At 47.9% G+C, this 13,654-nt stretch overlaps 1 protein-coding gene across 3 annotated transcripts in view; it reads left to right on the top strand.

Moving 5' to 3' along the window:
* IGSF21 (immunoglobin superfamily member 21) overlaps positions 1 to 13,654 on the top strand; it is a 1,410,224-nt gene that overhangs the window by 170,498 nt on the left and 1,226,072 nt on the right. The window lies entirely within an intron of this gene.

The raw sequence follows: 13,654 nt of genomic DNA, 5'->3' as shown, positions 1-13,654 counted from the left end.
GTCAAGACTGATTTGCATATGGCCAGGTCTAAACTGGGGGTGGCATGGTGAGCAAAAGAACAATGGATTTAACCCAGATCTCTTGACTGGGGGACAATGATTTGTTCTGCATACCATCAAACATTTGTGTGCCTTTTGCTAGATGCAGTAATCAAGGCCTGCCATCGTGAAGCTGGTGGTGGGCATACCCAACTGTTGAATTTGGAGGAGAGGCATTTCCAAAAGAATAGAAGACTGAAAATTGGTATCACTAACCACTGATTTCACATGGGGAGCAAAGGTGAGACAGACACCTAAAGGATGCTCCGATTTGATCCACTTCTGAGAAATGATTGGGGAAGAAGTTCGCCGGATGTACAAGCCTCAATATGTTAGTCTGCTTTGTGGAGGTGTGATTGATGTCTGTTAGTAGAGTTATGCACCTCAAAGAACTCTGCAACTCTATGAGGTTGACAAGTTTGTCAGCTTAGCCAATTGGATGGAGGCATAGAGTTATCCAGGAAAAAACTTTATTTTCTGCATGGTGGGTACCCTTCAATTATTAGGAATAGCTCGAATTTACTCACCGTTTTAAAAGAATGTCCCCTTTAACTTCCTTATGCTGGTAAAGTTGTAAGAAAAACTGCTGAAGGCAGCAGAATTGAAGTCACATTATTTGGCTATTCCTACGTTAAACATATTTTTGCCAAAAATTATAGGTATTGGTGTATTTAATGTCCACAGGACAAATGTATCAGTTTTCTACACATCTGAACCTAGAAGATATTTAATAGCTGGCAGTTAGAGAGTAGAGAGGCTTTGTAAGGAATAAAAAGGCTTCTTACAGGGGTAAGAAAGATATTTCAATTCATTTAAGAGTTCTGTGATCTTAAAACGGGGCATAGAACTCTGCCATGTCCTTGTACTGCTAGTTTCGAGTTAGGTGTATTAATCTCTACAGCCTCTCTTCTGATAGTTTCTAGCTATTAATAATAAAGCCTGGTGTCCCGGTCCAACTAGTTCCCGGGCACGACCCTTAAGAGAGAGCAGTACTGATCTCTGTGGCCCTATAACTTAGCCATTCCAGCATGGCACTTGCACAGAGAGACCGCGCTCGGCGTCAGTGGTGTGCCCTGCGCTCCTCTCTGTGGGGCCGGTGAAAGTGGCGGTAAATCAGGCCTGTGAATGGCCGCGGCTTTGTAAAGCAGTGTGTGTTAATCTTATTAGCAGCTTGACAGGACGGAGCACCTATGGGGTCATTAATCACAGAAGAAGGAGCCGGGGCGAAGGGGGTGTCAGCTGGAAAATTAGCCCGGTACCACAGCGTGATCAGAGCAGACAACAGCAGGGAGGAGGGACGGGGCAAAGCACAGGAGAGGCTGGAGCCAACCTAGGCGACTGGAGGAAAGGGCCCCGGTTGCCGGCTGCACCTGCCGCCGCAGAAGAACCAGCGAGAAACAGGAGCTGGCTACAACCCTCCTAACAATAACCATCCGCGCGATGGTGATGCGGCCAATAACCATCCGCGCCATGGTGATGCGGTCAATAACCATCCGCGCCATGGTGATGTGGTCAATAACCATCCGCGCTATGGTGATGCGGCCAATAACCATCAGCTCCATGGTGATGCGGTCAATAACCATCCGCGCCATGGTGATGCGGCCAATAACCATCCGCGCCATGGTTATGCGGCCAATAACCATCCGCGCCATATACTATCAGCTCCATGGTGATGCAGCCAATAACCATCCGCGCCATGGTGATGCGGCCAATAACCATCTGCGCCATGGTGATGCGGACGGTACTAACTGTAACCATCCGCGGTGCGGATTGTGCACGATATATCACCAGCAAAATGAATCTTGAGGAGGTCCTCATCTTTTGCCGTTATGACGCTCTCAAAGACAAAAGTCCAGGTGGATCGAGGTGCGCTAGCAGGGCGTTGTGTGGTTGTGAAGTTTTAATGGCTGTGGGTGCAACAGGATGTGTTGTATTGCAGCATTTATATTGTGCTTACTCCTTTGCTCCTTTGTGGGGCACTGAATTGTTTGGCAACATAGGTAGCGTGCTGCACTATGTTGGGTGTGAGGTTGAATGGATGTTGTTTTTGATCCTATGTGGGAAGTGTTTCCATGTCATGCGTGATAAACACCAAGTTGTGGGTATCATGCTATGGGACACCGCACATAGCAGTGTGTTGGATGATGAAGTGTAAGAGGCAGGCATGCATTTTTTTGGTTTTCCATGTGCTACTAGTTTTGGACAGCTCTGATAATCCCTTTATGGTATGTCATATGATATAGTCTGCTTCGCTGGTTACTGCTCTTCACTGGGTTGTCCATTCTGAGATTTTGTGCATGGTTGTGGTCCTGAGCTGACATGGTTGGAGGGAGAAAGAAGTGGAGAGATCTGTTGGGATGGGCATTTTTTTTATCAATATCCCATATCTCAGTGTGTATGTGAGATGTAAAGAAGTGGTCAGATTGAATAGATACTTGGGACCTGCAGTAAATGGACTATATTGAAGTCCTCCCATATTGACCAGTAATGTGTGACTGATCTCTTCACTTATTCCACGCCTGTTCATTTGTGGTGTTTGGTTTCTTGACTGTACATAGCTGATAATGGACAACCCTCAGTTATATATATACTATGTTAATTTTTTTTCTCCAATAGTTTTATTGAGGTATTTACGAGGTACAGTATACAGGTATAACGGTATAACGTCATGGTCGCCCAGGGAGGGAAAAGCAGTTGTACAGACATTTATGTGCCGGTAAGGTTACATAATAGGTGTAAGTTACAAGTTTTTGCTGACCGCTGCGCATTATAGCTTTTTTATTATTGCTGGGTATAACAGCTATATATGAAAATACATAAATAGTGGTATGGCAAACAATAGGTCAGGCTAGCAGCAGAGTACAAAGTTCCCCAGGGGGCGTTTAACAGTGTGGAGCAAGGAGTTGGTATGAAGATACCGTGGCTGCAAAAAGAGGGTTCCCTAGTCGGAACTTAGAGAGCCTCACACACCCAAAGTAATAAGCGTGAAACACACCCTTACTAGAGGGTGTCCGGTGTCATCATCGGCTCACTGCCCCTCGTCAGACCGGCGCTGCAATGTCTGACGGAGTCCCCAAAGGTACTCTTTTGACGGGGTTCTTTTAGTTCCTTGCCGATGGTGGATGTGGGTGAGGATGAAGAAAGGTGTAGTCAGTGCAGTGGTAAGTGAAGGCGATAAAAAAGGTAATCAGTCCACTTGCAACTTTAATAACCTGGCTGATTCCTTAGTTAAAAGGGGTGGGAGGGGAGTTTAGAGACCGTAAAGATGTACAGAACAATAACTCTACCCCCTAGTGTGGTCAACATGTTTCTCGCCAGAAGGCGATTCGTCAGGACCTAAAAATAAAGTACTACACAACGAAACCAAGTTGGACTCAGTGCTCAGTCTAAATAAAGAAAGCAAATACAACCTCACTGGGTCGGAGGACAAGAGGGCCAAGGGGTCCTGCTCTATTTAGGCGACCTAGAGGTAGGGGAACAAAAAATAAATAAAAACCAGAAAGAACAGCTCAAGTCAAATGCAACATAGTGACTCAATGCTCAATTCGTGCAGCGTGACTCTTGTGACACACGCTCCACACACTGTGAGAAGTGAAGGGGGTGGTGTGGAAGGGAAAATCAAATGAACTGATATATAGCCGAAGCTTTCAAGATAACCACCCGTTCCTCAGGAAACAACAGCAGGCGTACAACATTGGTCATATTCTTACCCTAAGGGGATTGAGACTGGGCCCCGCAGCATGCTCCCGTGAGGCCAGCGTAATAGGGTTGAGTACACCTATTGGATGTAGAAAGTGGTAGCTGGTAACTCAGGTAGGTAAAGTGGATGTATATGGTGGTGCACTTAGCAGTAGTAATAGTAATAGCGGCCCCAGATAGTGCATGAGACAATCTCCCAGTAGCAAACCAAAATGGGTTAGGTGTGGAGAAAGGGAGAAAGGCTGGGCGGGATAGTACCCAATTGTTGTGTCTCTATGGGTAACAGTGCTTGTCATGTGATGGTATACACAGATTACTCACATTACTCCTATCCATTGACAGTGGGGACAGGGAGGCAGGTGAAGTACAGCCCTCAGCCCCTTCAGCAAGAGATCGGGCGGAGAGGGGTACATGGTCACGTGGGCCATAAAATAATGCTCTAAAGTATTGTGCTAAGAAATGCTCTTGGAGGGACCACAGGGAGGTTAATGTAAACCAACAGCCTACCCTGTTTCTATATGAACGGGTACCCGGCGAGCTTGGGGCGGGTCAGATGCGTTGCCACGCGGGGCATAATCAGTCAATACCAATCTGAAAATCGGGGCCTCCGGAAAGACTTCTGAACAGCAGGGCGATCTATGGAGGGCCCATGCGGTACAACTCGAAACAACTCGGCCCGATATTGTCCCGTCATCCACGCTCCATGGTGACAATGGGGCTTAAACGGTGTCGAGCGAGGCTTACCTTAGTGAAGACACTGGAACGGCGGAACACCTACCCCTCACGCTCGCGGCACCTGGTCAGGGTGCGGAGCAGCTGGTGGAGGTTTCTACTGGTGTCCGTCGTTTTAAAGGAAGTGTAGGCGCATCAATAATGCGTCATGCGCATGCGCAGTATCCTGTCTGGTTCAGTGGGCAAAGTTAGATACTCGAGCGGCTCAGTAAAGGGGCCATCTTGGGAGTGGCAATAATGCTTGGAAAAGATCGCGAGTTGCTTCGGGATCAATGCCTCAGAGGGTCGGGTGTGATAAGACCAGAGAGGGTAAACGTGACGGAAAATACCTGAGTGGGTATTAATAAAGTAGCCAAAGGGAGTGTTATGGAGCGGATGTTAGCCCTTGATGGGTCATGTTCTACACATAGTGTCAAGACACTGTCTGCAATGACTATGTGCTGTTGGGACTGCGTGACTAAACCCAGTCAGTCCCTGGAAAATTGAACTGTAGGTGTTATTTTGTGAGGGGTCAAGGTGGACAGGAAAGGTAAAGACAGTAGGGGGTTGGGCTATAGGGTATGTTGCACCGCTAGTCAGGGGTATATGGCAGGAGAGGTATGTCAAGGGTATGATACCATTACAGTAGGGGTAACCAGGTGTTGGAGTAGAGGGTATCTACCTCGAGACACTCGCCCAGGGAATGGCGTCATTCAGCCCTATTGTGTCCAGTTGGAGGCGATGCACCCATCTTTGTTCAAGCCTGAACAAAGCTTGTCTCGTCATGGCTGGTTGGGACTCAAGCACTAGCCATTGGATGCTGTCGGCTGGATGATTATGTTGTTGGTAATGTTCATACAGTCTCGTATGGGTCTTGGAGCATCGTATATTACTTTTATGCTCCGTTATTCTCAATTTGACCTGTCTCATGGTCATCCCGACATAGAATTTGTCACAAGGACAGATAAGGAGGTAGACGCACTTCGAGCTATTACAGTTAGTATGTCTACTCAGTTTCCAAGTAAAAGAGTCTGTTAATGTAATTTCTTTGCACTGTCTAGATTGGGGACAGGCGGCACAACCCCCACAAGGGTAGTGTCCAACCACGGGTGGGAGGTCCCATAGTGTACGTTGTCCAGCACCAGGTGATTTCTTAGGACGTGTGTGTATTAGAGAGTCTTTTAGATTCGTTGTCCGTTTAAATGCAAACCTAGGCTTGGGTAAGTCATTGCCCCCTGAATTAAGAATGCCCCAGTGCTTATTCACTGTTTTCTTAATGAAGTTTGAATTCCTGGTGAAACTAGTGACACATGTTATTAAGTTGTCGCGTTCTTTTTGGTGTACTTCCAGGAGGGCCTCCCTATGGTTGTTAAGGGCTCTCTTACTAGAGTCTCGTATCAATTTGGTGGGGTACCCTCTGTCAAGCAGCTTACTTTGTAAGGTATTAGCTTCCTGTCTATAGTCATCCCTTGAGGAACAATTCCTCCGTATCCTCAAGAATTGACCGAAGGGAAGATTTTCGCGTAATGCTCTGGGGTGATGACTGTTAAACAGAAGGAGGCTGTTTCTGTCCGTCTCTTTACGGAACAGAGTGGTACTCAGACCGGCTGGGCCCAGCCGTATCGTGAGGTCCAGGAAGGGCAAAGCTGTCTCTGACATAGTCCCAGTGAATTTAAGGTAGGGATTCTGTGAGTTAATCCAGGTGCAAAACTGATTACAACTCTCTCGGTCCCCCTTCCATAGAATCAGAATGTCGTCGATGTACCGACGCCATAGTGTAAGATGTTGCCGGAAGGGGTTAGAGTCGGGGTAGATGATCTGGTTCTCAAAGGCCGCCATGTAAATGCAAGCAATGCTAGGAGCAAAGGTCGAACCCATAGAGGTACCTCTGATCTGGTGGTACAGCTGAGAACCATATTGGAAGAAGTTTTCAGTCAATGCAATACTTGCACATGCCATGATGAAAGATATAGGGGTAGGCGAGGACCACTCCTGCTGCATCAGGGCGGATTCCACGGCTTCTAGTGTGGCTGCTTGGGGAATGTTAGTGTATAACGCTTCGACATCAAGCGTGAGAAGTAGGTCTACATCTTCCCGCCCTTCAATTGACTCAATGAGACGTAAGACATCTCTTGTATCTTGGAGGTAGGAGGGTATTTCCTTTACAATGGGTTGAAGAAATACATCGCAAAACTTAGATAAGGGTTCTAGTAATGAGCCAATACCAGAGACAATGGGTCTCCCTGGGACTGGGCTGGTCCCTTTGTGAATTTTAGGCAGAGTGTAAAAGTAAGGGACCACAGGGTGTTTTGTCAGGAGGAACTCTGCCTCTTTTTTAGAGATCCAGCCATTGGCTTCACCCTCAATGATCAGACTGGAGATGTCTGTGACTAGTCTGTTAGTTGGATCTGCTGGGAGGGGTCTGTAGTGAGTAGTGTTGGCCAGTTGGCGCTTACACTCTGTGTCGTAATCGATGGCGTCTTGTATGACAGTTGCTCCCCCTTTGTCAGCTTGTTTTATCACGATGGCGGTGTCGTTGCCAAGGGATAGGACTGCTTGTCTTTCAGCTCTGCTCAGATTGTTGTAACTACTGGAGTGTGGTTTATTCTCCAGGGATTTAAGTACAGCCTTCTCAAAGGTCAAAACCTCGGGAGGGACCATCCCGTCCGTTGGGGTAAAGGTGGAGGGGTTATGTAGACCCGTATCGGTTGTTTCACTGGAAGGCTGGTCCTGGAAGTAGGCCCTAAGGCGTACTTTGCGGAAAAATTGTTTAATCTCGCATATTTCTGTGAAACTGTCCGGGATGGGCGTGGGAACAAACCCTAAGCCCTTTTCAAGAGTAGTCGTTTCTATAGGGGAGAGAACTCTGTTTGAGAGATTGACCACTAAGCTCTTCTCCCCCTCGCTGTACTCCTGGTTTCCATCGGGGCTGACGTCGATGGCTGGTCTTGCCACTGTACCCCTCTCGTACCGCTCCGTTTGCGCCCTTTTCCTCTGCCCCAACCTCTGTCGTGAAAAGGGTTCTGGGGGTAGAATTGTGGGGGGCCTTGCGGGTAAAAGGGGTATTGCCATGGAGGCAGCATTTGTGGGGGTCCATGGAACATGGGTCCTTGATGGAAGCCCCGGTTCCAGTTGGGGCGCCGTTGCTGGCGGTTATTGTTAGGGGTGGTGCCAGTGCTAGAGTCACTACTTGAGGACCCTCTACGGCTTTCAAAACCTGAATTTTCATCGGAGGAATACCCAGTTTTCTTATTGGTGTATCCTTCCTTAAGGTAAGGGTAAACTTTTTCTTTCTCAAACCTTGCTACATCTTTTTCAAGTTTGGACAATTTCTGTTTAAGGAGATATTCCTGATTATCGGCAATCTCCTGGTTAATCTCTGCGAGTTTAGTTGAGAAGGCCGTTTTAGAGTTTTTACTAACGGCTGCCTTCATCGATGTTTCTATAGCTGTAATTTTATCCAGCAGAGCGTCTGCCAATCTTTTGGCTGTTTTGACAATCAAGAAAAGTAGATCTTTCGTACACTTCCAGGAGACCTGGCACCAGTCCCCTTTGAACTGGTTGTCTTCTAGGAAGATCCTGGGGAAGAGGTTGACTATGAGTCCCTGGGGGGCGATGTTGGCCCTCAGGTATTCAGCCATCATAAGTCCATGTATGGTAATACGTAACCACTCTTTTTTCAGGGTGGTAAGTGTTGTCCAGTCGTCAGTAGAGGAGCCAGTGGCGGCAGCCTCTGATGTTCCCAAGAGTGAGGGTGTATCCCTCAGGGCTTCGGCTATAGTTTCCTCATCGAAACTTAGACCCGGTACGTCCTCCATGGTGGGACAGTCACACGGGAGAGAGTCGTAGGAAGTGGAGGGTAAGATAAAAGGTATGTGGGAAACACTCAAATGCAACCAGTCATTCGAGGTACCCAGTGGGCCTCACAGCGATCTGTCGCTGGAGGTAGCCTAAATAGTTCCGTGGGTTGGCCCACGCAGAGATTTTTAACAAAGGGGGAACAGAAGAGGACGATATTTAGTGGGGTCCAGTGTACATGTCCTAAAGTAATAGCTAGCAGCAGAGTACAAAGTTCCCCAGGGGGCGTTTAACAGTGTGGAGCAAGGAGTTGGTATGAAGATACCGTGGCTGCAAAAAGAGGGTTCCCTAGTCGGAACTTAGAGAGCCTCACACACCCAAAGTAATAAGCGTGAAACACACCCTTACTAGAGGGTGTCCGGTGTCATCATCGGCTCACTGCCCCTCGTCAGACCGGCGCTGCAATGTCTGACGGAGTCTCCAAAGGTACTCTTTTGACGGGGTTCTTTTAGTTCCTTGCCGATGGTGGATGTGGGTGAGGATGAAGAAAGGTGTAGTCAGTGCAGTGGTAAGTGAAGGCGATAAAAAAGGTAATCAGTCCACTTGCAACTTTAATAACGTGGCTGATTCCTTAGTTAAAAGGGGTGGGAGGGGAGTTTAGAGACCGTAAAGATGTACAGAACAATAACTCTACCCCCTAGTGTGGTCAACATGTTTCTCGCCAGAAGGCGATTCGTCAGGACCTAAAAATAAAGTACTACACAACGAAACCAAGTTGGACTCAGTGCTCAGTCTAAATAAAGAAAGCAAATACAACCTCACTGGGTCGGAGGACAAGAGGGCCAAGGGGTCCTGCTCTATTTAGGCGACCTAGAGGTAGGGGAACAAAAAATAAATAAAAACCAGAAAGAACAGCTCAAGTCAAATGCAACATAGTGACTCAATGCTCAAATCGTGCAGCGTGACTCTTGTGACACACGCTCCACACACTGTGAGAAGTGAAGGGGGTGGTGTGGAAGGGAAAATCAAATGAACTGATATATAGCCGAAGCTTTCAAGATAACCACCCGTTCCTCAGGAAACAACAGCAGGCGTACAACATTGGTCATATTCTTACCCTAAGGGGATTGAGACTGGGCCCCGCAGCATGCTCCCGTGAGGCCAGCGTAATAGGGTTGAGTACACCTATTGGATGTAGAAAGTGGTAGCTGGTAACTCAGGTAGGTAAAGTGGATGTATATGGTGGTGCACTTAGCAGTAGTAATAGTAATAGCGGCCCCAGATAGTGCATGAGACAATCTCCCAGTAGCAAACCAAAATGGGTTAGGTGTGGAGAAAGGGAGAAAGGCTGGGCGGGATAGTACCCAATTGTTGTGTCTCTATGGGTAACAGTGCTTGTCATGTGATGGTATACACAGATTACTCACATTACTCCTATCCATTGACAGTGGGGACAGGGAGGCAGGTGAAGTACAGCCCTCAGCCCCTTCAGCAAGAGATCGGGCGGAGAGGGGTACATGGTCACGTGGGCCATAAAATAATGCTCTAAAGTATTGTGCTAAGAAATGCTCTTGGAGGGACCACAGGGAGGTTAATGTAAACCAACAGCCTACCCTGTTTCTATATGAACGGGTACCCGGCGAGCTTGGGGCGGGTCAGATGCGTTGCCACGCGGGGCATAATCAGTCAATACCAATCTGAAAATCGGGGCCTCCGGAAAGACTTCTGAACAGCAGGGCGATCTATGGAGGGCCCATGCGGTACAACTCGAAACAACTCGGCCCGATATTGTCCCGTCATCCATGCTCCATGGTGACAATGGGGCTTAAACGGTGTCGAGCGAGGCTTACCTTAGTGAAGACACTGGAACGGCGGAACACCTACCCCTCACGCTCGCGGCACCTGGTCAGGGTGCGGAGCAGCTGGTGGAGGTTTCTACTGGTGTCCGTCGTTTTAAAGGAAGTGTAGGCGCATCAATAATGCGTCATGCGCATGCGCAGTATCCTGTCTGGTTCAGTGGGCAAAGTTAGATACTCGAGCGGCTCAGTAAAGGGGCCATCTTGGGAGTGGCAATAATGCTTGGAAAAGATCGCGAGTTGCTTCGGGATCAATGCCTCAGAGGGTCGGGTGTGATAAGACCAGAGAGGGTAAACGTGACGGAAAATACCTGAGTGGGTATTAATAAAGTAGCCAAAGGGAGTGTTATGGAGCGGATGTTAGCCCTTGATGGGTCATGTTCTACACATAGTGTCAAGACACTGTCTGCAATGACTATGTGCTGTTGGGACTGCGTGACTAAACCCAGTCAGTCCCTGGAAAATTGAACTGTAGGTGTTATTTTGTGAGGGGTCAAGGTGGACAGGAAAGGTAAAGACAGTAGGGGGTTGGGCTATAGGGTATGTTGCACCGCTAGTCAGGGGTATATGGCAGGAGAGGTATGTCAAGGGTATGATACCATTACAGTAGGGGTAACCAGGTGTTGGAGTAGAGGGTATCTACCTCGAGACACTCGCCCAGGGAATGGCGTCATTCAGCCCTATTGTGTCCAGTTGGAGGCGATGCACCCATCTTTGTTCAAGCCTGAACAAAGCTTGTCTCGTCATGGCTGGTTGGGACTCAAGCACTAGCCATTGGATGCTGTCGGCTGGATGATTATGTTGTTGGTAATGTTCATACAGTCTCGTATGGGTCTTGGAGCATTGTATATTACTTTTATGCTCCGTTATTCTCAATTTGACCTGTTTCATGGTCATCCCGACATAGAATTTGTCACAAGGACAGATAAGGAGGTAGACGCACTTCGAGCTATTACAGTTAGTATGTCTACTCAGTTTCCAAGTAAAAGAGTCTGTTAATGTAATTTCTTTGCACTGTCTAGATTGGGGACAGGCGGCACAACCCCCACAAGGGTAGTGTCCAACCACGGGTGGGAGGTCCCATAGTGTACGTTGTCCAGCACCAGGTGATTTCTTAGGACGTGTGTGTATTAGAGAGTCTTTTAGATTCGTTGTCCGTTTAAATGCAAACCTAGGCTTGGGTAAGTCATTGCCCCCTGAATTAAGAATGCCCCAGTGCTTATTCACTGTTTTCTTAATGAAGTTTGAATTCCTGGTGAAACTAGTGACACATGTTATTAAGTTGTCGCGTTCTTTTTGGTGTACTTCCAGGAGGGCCTCCCTATGGTTGTTAAGGGCTCTCTTACTAGAGTCTCGTATCAATTTGGTGGGGTACCCTCTGTCAAGCAGCTTACTTTGTAAGGTATTAGCTTCCTGTCTATAGTCATCCCTTGAGGAACAATTCCTCCGTATCCTCAAGAACTGACCGAAGGGAAGATTTTCGCGTAATGCTCTGGGGTGATGACTGTTAAACAGAAGGAGGCTGTTTCTGTCCGTCTCTTTACGGAACAGAGTGGTACTCAGACCGGCTGGGCCCAGCCGTATCGTGAGGTCCAGGAAGGGCAAAGCTGTCTCTGACATAGTCCCAGTGAATTTAAGGTAGGGATTCTGTGAGTTAATCCAGGTGCAAAACTGATTACAACTCTCTCGGTCCCCCTTCCATAGAATCAGAATGTCGTCGATGTACCGACGCCATAGTGTAAGATGTTGCCGGAAGGGGTTAGAGTCGGGGTAGATGATCTGGTTCTCAAAGGCCGCCATGTAAATGCAAGCAATGCTAGGAGCAAAGGTCGAACCCATAGAGGTACCTCTGATCTGGTGGTACAGCTGAGAACCATATTGGAAGAAGTTTTCAGTCAATGCAATACTTGCACATGCCATGATGAAAGATATAGGGGTAGGCGAGGACCACTCCTGCTGCATCAGGGCGGATTCCACGGCTTCTAGTGTGGCTGCTTGGGGAATGTTAGTGTATAACGCTTCGACATCAAGCGTGAGAAGTAGGTCTACATCTTCCCGCCCTTCAATTGACTCAATGAGACGTAAGACATCTCTTGTATCTTGGAGGTAGGAGGGTATTTCCTTTACAATGGGTTGAAGAAATACATCGCAAAACTTAGATAAGGGTTCTAGTAATGAGCCAATACCAGAGACAATGGGTCTCCCTGGGACTGGGCTGGTCCCTTTGTGAATTTTAGGCAGAGTGTAAAAGTAAGGGACCACAGGGTGTTTTGTCAGGAGGAACTCTGCCTCTTTTTTAGAGATCCAGCCATTGGCTTCACCCTCAATGATCAGACTGGAGATGTCTGTGACTAGTCTGTTAGTTGGATCTGCTGGGAGGGGTCTGTAGTGAGTAGTGTTGGCCAGTTGGCGCTTACACTCTGTGTCGTAATCGATGGCGTCTTGTATGACAGTTGCTCCCCCTTTGTCAGCTTGTTTTATCACGATGGCGGTGTCGTTGCCAAGGGATAGGACTGCTTGTCTTTCAGCTCTGCTCAGATTGTTGTAACTACTGGAGTGTGGTTTATTCTCCAGGGAAAAAAAAAAAAACAATAGGTCAGCCCTTTTTGCTTACCTACATAATGAAAGCAGTTTGCTGTTTGAGTGATTTGCAGTTTGTGGGTTGTAAGGTTAGGATTGAGCTTGAAGTTGTGGATTTAGTCTGGGCTCTGTTGCTTGGATGCAGGTGGCGCAGTTATTAGGAAATAGCCATGTTTTCAACTGTATTCAGAAGTGTGTATGCTTCTAAGTGCTTCTAATGCAGGCTGGCAGTGGGTTCTAGAGTTTGGTGGCTTGTTCTGAGTAAGCAGTGCCTCCTACGGGTTTCTTACGATAAGGCGGTATGATAAGAGATGCAAGCCTGGAGTGCAGTGTTCTGTTTGGATTCTATTGCTTTAACCCCTTCACTGCGGCGGCTATCCCGCCGCAGTGCTAAGGGGGCGGGGCGGAAATGCGGCAGGGCCGTGCTGGTGACGGAACCGCTCCGTCACCAGCGTCAGTTGCGCTGTGCTTATGACGGAGCGGTTCCGTCATGGCCCCACCCGCTCAATAGAACGCTAAGCGCAGGCGCAGAATTCGCGCCGTGCATGAGCTGCGGGCGGGCCATGACGGAACCGCTCCGTCATCAGCACAGCGCCACCGCAGCTGATGACGGAGTGGTTCCGTCATCAGCACTTAAGGGGTTAATTTAACTGTAGGTGTTGTGGTCCTTTTCCTTGGGAGGCTCTGTACATAATTCAGAGTGCCTTAAACAGGGGTGGCTCCTCTGTTATGGCAGAGGAGCATCGAACCACTAGGTGGCAGCAAAGTAAAAAATATGAATAATAAAATGACAATAAATCAATTTTATTATCATTTTTTTCTTCTTACCAGCAGGTGAGCCGTGTCATAGAGCAGGGTGAGGCCATGCACTCTTTGTGGAGGGAGGGAGGAAGGGTGATGGGCACATGCCTGTTTGGTTTATCGACTTAGGCCGGCCAAAACATCATGCGGATTTACAGCTTTGTTTACGC

Source organism: Lissotriton vulgaris, chromosome 5 (assembly GCF_964263255.1).
Source record: "Lissotriton vulgaris chromosome 5, aLisVul1.2, whole genome shotgun sequence".
Lineage (NCBI taxonomy): Eukaryota > Metazoa > Chordata > Amphibia > Caudata > Salamandridae > Lissotriton > Lissotriton vulgaris.
Note: the sequence above shows the minus strand (reverse complement) of the source record. Positions and strands in the feature narration are given on the sequence as shown.